Below are 10,393 nucleotides of genomic sequence, written 5' to 3'. Positions count from 1 at the left end.
TCTGGAGGCGCGGAGCGGCGGGCGGGGGGGGGAGGCGGGGGGAGGGGGGAGGCCGGCGGGGGGCGGGGGCGGGGGCGGGGGCGGCGCGGGCAGGGGCGCCGCGCTCTCCAACATGGCGGGCGCGCGCCGGGCCCCACGTGACTGCCGCCGGCCAATGGGAGCGGGCGGCGCGCGCCGGGGCCCGGGGGCCGGGCCTCTCGATTCAAATTCGGGGCCTCGGGCAACCGTCGGCCTGGCGCGCGGGGCTGGGCGGGGCGGGGCGGGGCTGGGGAAGGGCTTAGGGCGGCCGAGTGGGGCGCCCGGGACAGCTCGCGCGGCGGCCAGGGCCGGCCCCCCCCCTCCCGGGCCCCCCGGAGGGGGCCGGGCCTGCGGGTGGCGGGAAGGAGCCCCGAGGCTTTCCGGGGCGGGTCCGCGCCGCCGCCCACACCCAGCGGTTCAGGGAAATTCAAACGTAAACGGCCCCTAACAGCCACACGCGGAACCCCGGGGAGGCCGGCCGGCCGCGGGCGCTGTGACCTTACCCCGCGCGGCTCCGAACGGCCCCGAGGCCCGGCCGCTGCAGTTACGTAATGGGTTCCGGTGCACGAGCTTGAGAACCCGCCGGCGCCCGGGCCGCAGGCAGACCTTTTCCTCCCGGAGGCGGGACGGTGCAGCGGCACAGCTGCCGCCTCCCCTGCGCTCCCCTCCCCTCCCACCTCTGCCTGCGTGTCTCGAGGCGACCAAGGCTCCAGAAAAGCCAGAAGCCCGGACTTTGAGTCACGGGGATAGTAACTAGCCCAAGCTGCTAATTGTCCATCAATGCATCAGAATCTAAACTCGCGGGGCCCCCGGGTGACCCGTGGTTGAGCGCCTGCCTTCAGCTCGGGTCCTGACTGGGGGTCCTGGGACGGAGGCCAGCGTCAGAGTCCCCGCAGGGGGCCTGCTTCTCCCTCTGCCTGTGTCTCTGCCTCGCTCTGTGTCTCATGATTAAGTAAAATATTTTTTTAAAAATTCTAGACTTCTGCAAATTTAAGTAGAAATGGACTTTTGCTGGAAAAGGGAATCTCCTGGGGCTCCTGGGTGGCTCAGTGGTTGAGCGTGTGCCTTGGGCTCAGGTCGTGATCCTGGAGTCCAGTCCCATGTCAGGCTCCTGGTGGGGAACCTGTTCCTCCCTGTATGTCTCTGCCCCTCTCTCTCTCTCTCTCTCATAAATAAATCTTTAAAAAAAAGAAAAAAGGGATCTCCTAAAACGTCATTGACAACTGGTTCTAATGGAATGTCACTTAATCCCTTTGAAAAGTTTTCACTTTCAGGCTAAGGTTTGTTGGAATTTGCTGGTCCCTGCCCTGGGCTTTTAGTGGGTTATCCATCCACACACGGCTGCTCTGTGGTGTGGGAACTGTGTTGTTTCCCTTTGAAGATTTGCCCATTTAATAGAGGAATGTCCTTAAGGCTGCCCAGGAGGAACAGGACTGCGTTTGAACCCAGTCTCAGTTGACTCCAGAGCCGCGCCCTTAACTATAACCTAAAAGGCCATGTCATAATCTAGTAGGAACCCATCTGTAGAATAATGACAGGTTAGCTTCCTTAATAATGGTAGAAATGAAGACCGGAGTGTCCTTTAAATATTAATCAAGTTCTGTGCATGAGAATTAGTGAAGGGCATCAGGCTGCATGGCACCCTGGGCGGGATTTCTGGACACCCCGAGTGATGAGGCTCTCCTTATGAAGGGTTCCACTTCTTGCCCTGTTATCTACAGTACCTGGCTGAGAAGGAGCTGAAAACTTTCTATTTTGAAGTAGGTGTTAGTTTAAAAGTGAATATTCAGAAAGTTTGAATGACTTAAGAGGGCCTCAAAAATCCAAATTACTGATGAAGAAATGAGACCTCAGGAGGATAGCGCTCATGTGAGGTGGTGGGATCCCACTGGATCATAAACCCACCTCATGCAGGCCCTTTCTACACGGATAATTTGGTTTTTATGCCATGGTCCACTTTGCCTCAGTCTTTTAAAAAGATGCGCAGTATTTTTAAAAGTACTTTCCTTCCACTTTTGAAGTTTTAAAACCGGATGTGAAGTGATTTCAAGTATGATTCTTGTTACTCTCAAGCCCATGAATCTTGATAGAATCCCTCAATTCCAGATTCTGTTTAGGAAATTCAGGTTATGTCCTCTTAGCTGAAACAAATTCATTGGAATCAGACAGTCAAGAATTTGCTATTGCTAGCTGCATAACTATGGGAGTTAGTTATTCTTTGGTTTTCTCATAGGAAAATGTGGATGATTCCTACCTTGTAAAGATTAAATCTTAAACATATACTATGGGATAACAAGTAATTTTTTTTTAAGATTTTATTTATTTATTTGAGAGTGAGAGTGGAAAAAGAGAACATAAGCTCATCAGCAGAGGGGAAGGGCAAAGGGAGAGGGAGAAGCAGACTCTCGCTGTGCAGGGAGCTCAGTCCTTGGACTCCATGATTATGACCTGAGCCCAAAGCAGATAGTTAACCAACTAAGCCACCCAGGCTCCCCTAGTAATTCTTCCCAGTAGTAGTTCTGTGTCTCCAATCAAAAGCAATTTTTAAAATGAGGGGAAAATGGAAAATCTCTTAGCCATAAAGTTAGGCAATCATGCAAATGTTCAATCAGGTACTTGACTAAATGTACACTTCCCTTATTCTCTTGCCTGTTCCCATGCCTAACCCTGTACCTGGAGTATTTTCTCCCTCCTCTTTCATTGTAAGTTTGCCCAGCACTCTTCATTCAAATAATTCCTGTAATCCCATCACCGCCAGTATTTTCCCCCAGTTAATCAAGAGATGTAACAAACACTATGTAAGTTTGGTGACGGTGCATCTTCACTTATGAGGACAAGCATGATTTCAAATATACTGCCCTGTTTTCCCTATAAACCTTCACTTTCTTGTCAGGGCACATGTTCTGATTATTGGTTAGGGCATATGTATATCCCCACCAAGCCTCAACTTGCCATGACTTTGTTTCCCTCTTCAATACTCCTCCGACTTCAATAGTCTTCCCACAGCACAGAACTACCTCATAACATAGAGACAATTTATTTGACATTTGTCCTACATTCTGTATATCTTTTGGATCTAAGAAAAATACAGGATACCTATCATACCAGGAAAGAAGCAGCTCAGACTAGAATAGGGATGGGGAGACAGGAAGAAGGGAAGGAGATACTGAAAACTTGCAGTAACCCACTTTTGTCCCAGGAGAGAGGAGTGACAGCTGGCAGAGAGCTGAGCATACAGTGCAAACATGTGGGCTAGCTAGGGGCTGAAGTAAAAAATGGAGAAAAATATTGCTAAATAGTATCTCCTCATTATATGATTGCTGAATAAATGCAAGAAGAAATAAATTACTACATGGTCTTCTACTAGGCCACATTGTTTCTGTTTAATACACTTTACAAAGTTAATACTGTTTCCAGTTATGTAAGCATAATAATAAATGATGTTTCAGATGGTGGAATGACCATCCAAAATCCTTTCAAGCTCTGATTTTTTATTATTGTGTTTTAAAAAGAGCCAAAGAGTTTTAAAGGTGTCTTTATCGTCTTCAATAGCATTTGTTCCCTTAGCAAAGCTCCATGAAATTTACAAACTGCTCAAAGTTGTTTTCCAAATTGCTTGTTAAGATCTAGATATTTGGCAAAAGTAGGATTGGTAGAGTTCTTTTAACCTAGTGATTCCATCTTAGTGATGATAATTTAGGATTTAGTTGAAAAGAGAAACCAATTTGCATTCTTGCAGTTCAGTTTTATCTTATGCCCAAATATGGTCATAGTGCTACTTTATGTATAAAGGTTATCTTTAAAGCATTTTTTAAAGATTTCCTTTTTATTTGAGAGAGAGAGAGCAAGCAATCACACAGAGGGAGAGGGAGAAGCAGACTCCCCACTCAGCAGGGAGCCAGATGGGGGGCTGATCCCCAGGACCCTGAGATCATGACCCAAGCAGAAGGCAGATGCTTAACCCACTGAGCCACCCAGATGCCCCTTTAAAGCATTTTTTAAACTAGTATTCATGCATCTGGTTTTTAAAAAGCATCTGGCTTTTTTTTTTTAATCCTACCAAGGTACTCCCCTTCACCCTATATTCTGCATCTTTACGGTTAAAGTGGTAAAAATAAGAAAAACTGGAGAAAGTGTAAGGTTTATTTATGCATAGTTCAGCTATTTCTATTCTAATTGGAACTGACCCTGCTCAAAAGTTAAGGGCTTTCCTTTTTCATGATCAAGGCTTTTGATGGATGATGTTATCCCCACCCAATAATTTTTAAATGTATTCATTTAACTTTAAACTATAGAGGTGAGACATTTCTTACCTAAAATAGCTTTGTTTCCAGCCCCCACAGCTGACTTTAAGAAAGCAGATGAAAAAGGAAAATACAATATTCACGTAGCTAATGTACTAAAATAAAAGAATGAATTTTCAACCAGATGTCAGGGTGTTCTTTACGACCACAATTTTGGGGTACCATTCTTCTCAGAATGGCATTGTAAAAAACCATTCTCAGTTTTTAAGTTTAATTAAATTGTGATATAGGTATAGGAAAAGACTTGAAAAGAAAGGTAGTCTGGCTGAATGAGTCCCCTTCATCCCACCTTCCCATCCCTACCATCACAGCTCCAAACAGAGCCTGCCGAATGGAGAGGGAAGAAGAATTTGCAGAAGTCGCTGTCTCTTGTCCCACCCTGGGCTGAGTTGAGGGGAATAGTTGAAGATTCAAGAATAGAGGTGGTTTGTGCCTCACAACAAAGTTCCCTGTTGTATTCCATCTTGCTGTGGCAGAGTAGAATCCAAGAGCAGCCTTCTCTAGAGCCATGGTATTTAGCAGCCTCAAAAAAAAAAAAAAAAAAAAAAAAAAAAGGCAACAAGGTGTATGGGGAGCAATCATCTTGCTTGAGCCTTCAGCCTTGAACTGAAGCAGTGGCTCTTCATGACTCTCCAGCCCACCAACCTATGCTGCAGATTTTGAGCTTGCTCACCTCCCTATTCACATGAGCCAATTCCTTAAAATAAAATTTTTATCTATATATACAAAGCCTATTGAACCTATTTCTTAGGAGAATCCTAATACACCTTCCCTATGTCCATAAGAAGGATGTAGAGGAGCTACCAAAAAAGTGCCAACAGAATGAAATGAGTGAGTGGGAGAGGAAAGCTGCAGACTGACCTGGGTGAACAGGCCACCTGGGCCATGGTGGAACTGCACACAATTCAGTAGGAACACTGAGGAGAAAAGTTACAGAAGCCAACATACTCCAGAACCACAGGAAGTCATCACATCTAGGAAAAGCCAGTACAGAGTAGAGAGAGCAAAACCATAAGGCAGATATCTCTCCTTACAGCTGTCAAGAATCTCCCAGGACATGACATTACTTAGTTCCAGGCCTTACAGAAACTTGGTTTTTTCTTCTCCTGCACAAGAGGCCTCTGCCACAATCATGTTACACCAGATCATCAGTCAGGTCAAGAAGCATCAGCACTTGATCCCCCTCTTCATATTTATTGGGGCAAGAGGTACTGGAGCAGCACTGTATGTCTTGCACTTGGCATTGTTCAATCCAGATGTCAGTTGGGATAGGAAGAATAACACAGAACCCTGGAACAAACTGGGTCCCAATGATCAATACAAGTTATACTCAGTGAATGTAGATTATAGCAAACTGAAGAGGGTCCAGACTTCTAAATGAAATGTTTCATTATAAGGCTGCTTAGAATGAAGGTCTTCCAGAAGCCATCTGCACAATTTTCCACTTATCCAGGAATTATTTCCCCCCTAAATGCACAAAATCATGTTGGTATATTGTATTGGGGTTTACACTGAATAATATCTGAAACTTGGGAAAAAAATAATAATCTCCCAGGACTTAGATTCAGTCTCATATAGGGCAGTAAGGATGAAAAATCTGAAGGGTATTGAACGTCAACGTGATGGAAATATAAATCTAAACCAGTCCACACCACTAGGCAATTGCAATACCCATCACCAGAATGGCCTCTTTCATCACTTCACACACTTTTCTCCACCAGTAAGGTTTTTTCCAACACAAGCTCTCTGCAACAAGGTGGGAAAGCTGGCTTCTGGGCACCACCAGCCTAAATTCTCCTGGTAGCTCACAACATAACAAATCACAGGAAAACGGATTTGCTTGTTCAAGTTGCATGCTCAACCCTGAACCAATTACTATGTCCTCTGACTGGCCAGGTGTAGGCCAGAATTGATAGGCGGGGGTCAAGGAGAGTCAGGAGTCAGGGCAATCTTCACCAAACCACTTGGGATGGGTCCCATAAAGAATGAGGAATGCATCCCAAAAAGTGATGGAGGGATGCCAGACAACCAGAACAGCACGTGTCTACCTCATGCAAGGAGAGTAAGAGAATTAACTGAAACAGTACTATTGTCACCAAAAATTCTCCAGATTTGCATATTTTTTAAAATGTTAGAGGTGCAGCCTTTTGGGTGGCTCAGTCTGGTTGAACAGCCAACTCTTGGTTTTGGCCTGGGTCATGATCTCAGGGTTGTGGGATTGAGCCACGTATCAGGCTCCATGCTCAGCATGGAATATGCTTGTCCCTCTGTTCCTCCCCCCACCAGTTCTAAAATAAATAAAATATTTTTTAAAAAATTAAAATTTAAAATGTTAAAATACTAGGATGCCTGGCTGGCACAGTCAGTAGAGCATGCAACTCATGATCTTGAAGTTATGAGTTCATGCCCCACATTGGGCATAGAGCTTACTTTCACACATTCGTATGTAAAGGTAAAATACAAACTCGTAGATTTAGTATACATATTCATCTGCTCATTAATCCATGCATTTATGCATCAAACTTGTGGAGGACTTACTACATGTAGAGGTACGTGACCCCTGCTCCTGCTCTGAGGAGCCCAACAGTCCAGTTGTGGACAGGCAAACATAAATAAATCCTGCCTCAAAGTCCTAGGTACTAAACAGGAGACATGAACAAAGGAGTGCAGGTGCATTGAGAACCAGACAGGCCCCTGTGCAAGGGAGGAAGATACCACTTACGAACAGATGATCTCTGAGCCAGGTTTGGAAGAATTTCAGCCTCCAGGGACTGGAAGATGAATCCAGTACTTTGTGCAGACCTGTAAGTGGCAAACCACAGGCCCCAGGGAGAATTAGAGGGAAACCCCAGATGGAATCCCTAATTTCCTATGGTGTGCTTTTCATTGTAAACCACACTGTGTAGATGGTGCTTTAAAATAAGAATTAGTAGGGTGGTAAAGGAAGCAGATTTTAGCTAACAATTAACTTCAGGTCCAGCTTACCATGGTCAAGAAAAATGGAAAATTAAGGAAATTGCCATATAATTAAAACAAGTAAATTACTTAAACCCCATTGATGCCTTGCCTAAGGCAAAATGAAGATAGCCAATTAAGCAGAAAATTTCGTTGAGTAACTCGTGTGTGCAAGGCATTATACTGTATCCTAGAAAAGAAATTTTTTTAAGTGTGAAATGTGAGTTGTTCCCTCAATAAAGGTACTGTGTGTGTAGAAATATATGGGGGCACCTGGATGGCTTAGTTGGTTAAATGTCTGCCTTCAGCTCAGGTCATGATCTCAGGGTCCTGGGATGGAGTTCCACATCACATCAGCCTCTCTCCTCAGCAAGGAATCTGCTTCTCTCTCTCTCTTCCTCTGCCCATCTCCCCATTTGTGCTCTGTCTCTCAAATAAATAAATAAAATCTTAAAAAAAAAAGAAATGAAATATATACACAGAATAAGTAAGTAGATGAATCAACCAAGCTATGAATGATGTAGATCCAAAGGAGTGATGTTGATGACAAATCACTGGGGCTGCTAAAATCTGGAGAATGAATAAATAAATAAATGAATGAATAAATCTCCAGGACAGCATGAGAGGATGCTGTAGAAAAAGAGAACTTGAACTAGACATCAAAGTAGGGGAAGACTTATTTCAGTAAGTGACTTGATTTGCCAAAAAATTAGCTTTACACACCAATTTTTCAGGAACAGAACAATTCCTTAAAGTTGGATGGCTCTATATTTTGTATGAAGTACATGTATTTATGAATGTTGAGTATGCATGCCTGGGATTTAATGCTATCAAAAATATTTTCTAGGGCAGCCCGGGTGGCTCAGCGGTTTAGCGCCGCCTGCAGCCCAGGGCGTGATCCTGGAGACCCGGGATCGAGTCCCACATCGGGCTCTCTGCATGGTGCCTGCTTCTCCCTCCGCCTGTGTCTCTGCCTCTCTCTCTCTCTATCTCTGAATAAATTTAAAAAAAATTTTTTTAATATTTTCTGAAAAGACATGACATTGAAAAGTAACTAAGGACCTCTCCAATTTGCATATATGTCAGGTAAAGGAGCAACTGAACCTCTCCTATATTTCTGATGGGAGTACAACCACTTTAGAAAATTGTTTGACTCTTCTTTATACAGTTAAAAACACATGCACCCTGCAGGTCAGCAATTCTACTCCCAAGACAAATGAAAGCACATGTCTACTGAAAGACTCCAGAATAAGTTTATACTCGCACTATTTATAATAGCCTAAACTGAAAACAATCCAAATGCCCATCAAAAGGATAGACAAATAAATCATGGTATAAGTATCATTCAGCCATTAAAAAGAATGAGCTACAGAAAAAAAAAAAGAATGAGCTACAGATACTTCAACAATGTGGATGAATCCCATAAACATTATATTGAGCAATATAAAGAGTACATTTTATGTATGATTCATTTACGTGAAATTCAAGAACAAAAAGTATAATCTTTGTAAAAGAAATCAGAACAGTGGATGTCCAAGCCAAGGGGCTAGAACTGATTGGAAGCGAGCATTAAAGAACTTTCTGGAATGATAGCATCATGGGTATATGGACAGAGTTATCAAAGCTCACTAAATTGTACACTTAACATGTGCATTTCACTACATGTAAATTTTACAATAAAAATAAACATATTTTGGTCTCTTATAGATTAGATTTCTAAACTTCTGAGATGTACTTTGCATCTTTTTTTCTTAAATAGACAGCTTTCCACCTTATTTGTTGCTTGAATTCTATTTGTTCTGTGGACTCTAAAACCTGTGTGATTTCTTCAGGTGACGGAAATTGTACACACACACACACACACACACACATACACACACAAAGAAATTATACACAGCCATTTTTTAATAGCCATTTTTTTAAGACCGTGGCTTGATCAGATTTAAATGATACATTTAAACTAATATATGGGGATCCCTGGGTGGCGCAGCGGTTTGGCGCCTGCCTTTGGCCCAGGGTGCGATCCTGGAGACCCGGGATCGAATCCCACATCGGGCTCCCAGTGCATGGAGCCTGCTTCTCCCTCGGCCTGTGTCTCTGCCTCTCTCTCTCTCTCTGTGACTATCATAAATAAATAAAAATTGAAAAAAAAATATTTAAACTAATATATGTTAATTATACTTCAATTAAATTTTTACTTTTTTTTTTTCAATTAAAAAATTTTTTAAATAAGGGTTGCCTCCCTGGGTAGCTCAGTTGTTTAAGCATCCAGCTCTTGAATTTGGCTCAGGCAGTGATCTCAGGGTCATGAGCATTGGTCTCAGTCTCATTGCTCAGCATGGAGTCTGCTTGAGATTCTCTGCCTCTGCCCCTCCCCTCACTTGCACTCTCCCTCTCTCTCAAATAGACAAAATATTTCTAAAAAACCTCTAAATAAGAAAATAAAAGATGTATTTGAGTAATGAAGACACAGATGTTCAGGCTGAAACCAGTAACTTAAAGAGAACTGCTCCTATTTTTGTCTTGGAAAGATTGGAATATGTTAGAATACAAATACTACAAAACTGAGAACTTCATAAAGAAAAAAGAAAGAAATCTTAAAAAATAGTTTCTACCTATGAAATTCTGCTTTTCACTACTATATTGATTTTACTTTGCAAGAATATGTATTTGAACACTAACTAACATTAACACTAACACTAACACTATTTGTATGTGTATCAATCACATACAAATACCCATCTCTAGCAATCTGGGACCTAAGTTCTTTTAACAATATAACAACTTTCTGAACAACTGAAGGCACATCATAAGTTTAAGTCAGTAAGAGTAAAGAAGTAATTTTTAAGAGGGGGCTGAGGAGAAGGGAGAAAAAAAGTTATCAGGATCTGGTATAGCATCGTGACTTAAAAAGGATATTTATTATTATAATTTTACATTTTATAGCTAAAAAGCCAAAAAATTACCGATAGTTTCAATAAGACATATTTTAAATTTTGACTACATTTTCTCGGCCACACGGGCCTTGTAAACACTGTGATTTCCAGCTGGCTGGGGGCGGGGGCGGGGGGCGGACAGACAGACAGCCTCCTCTCTCTAAGGGGCTTCTTTAGATT

The 10,393-nt window shown here is 43.0% G+C and overlaps 1 pseudogene; it reads left to right on the top strand.

Annotated features, from left to right (window-relative positions):
- Window positions 1-5,285: 5,285 nt before the first annotated feature.
- Window positions 5,286-5,716, top strand: LOC140640874 (cytochrome c oxidase subunit NDUFA4 pseudogene; annotated as a pseudogene).
- Window positions 5,717-10,393: the final 4,677 nt, after the last annotated feature.

The sequence above is a fragment of the Canis lupus genome, chromosome 10 (assembly GCF_048164855.1).
Source record: "Canis lupus baileyi chromosome 10, mCanLup2.hap1, whole genome shotgun sequence".
In the NCBI taxonomy this organism is placed as follows: domain Eukaryota; kingdom Metazoa; phylum Chordata; class Mammalia; order Carnivora; family Canidae; genus Canis; species Canis lupus.
Note: the sequence above shows the minus strand (reverse complement) of the source record. Positions and strands in the feature narration are given on the sequence as shown.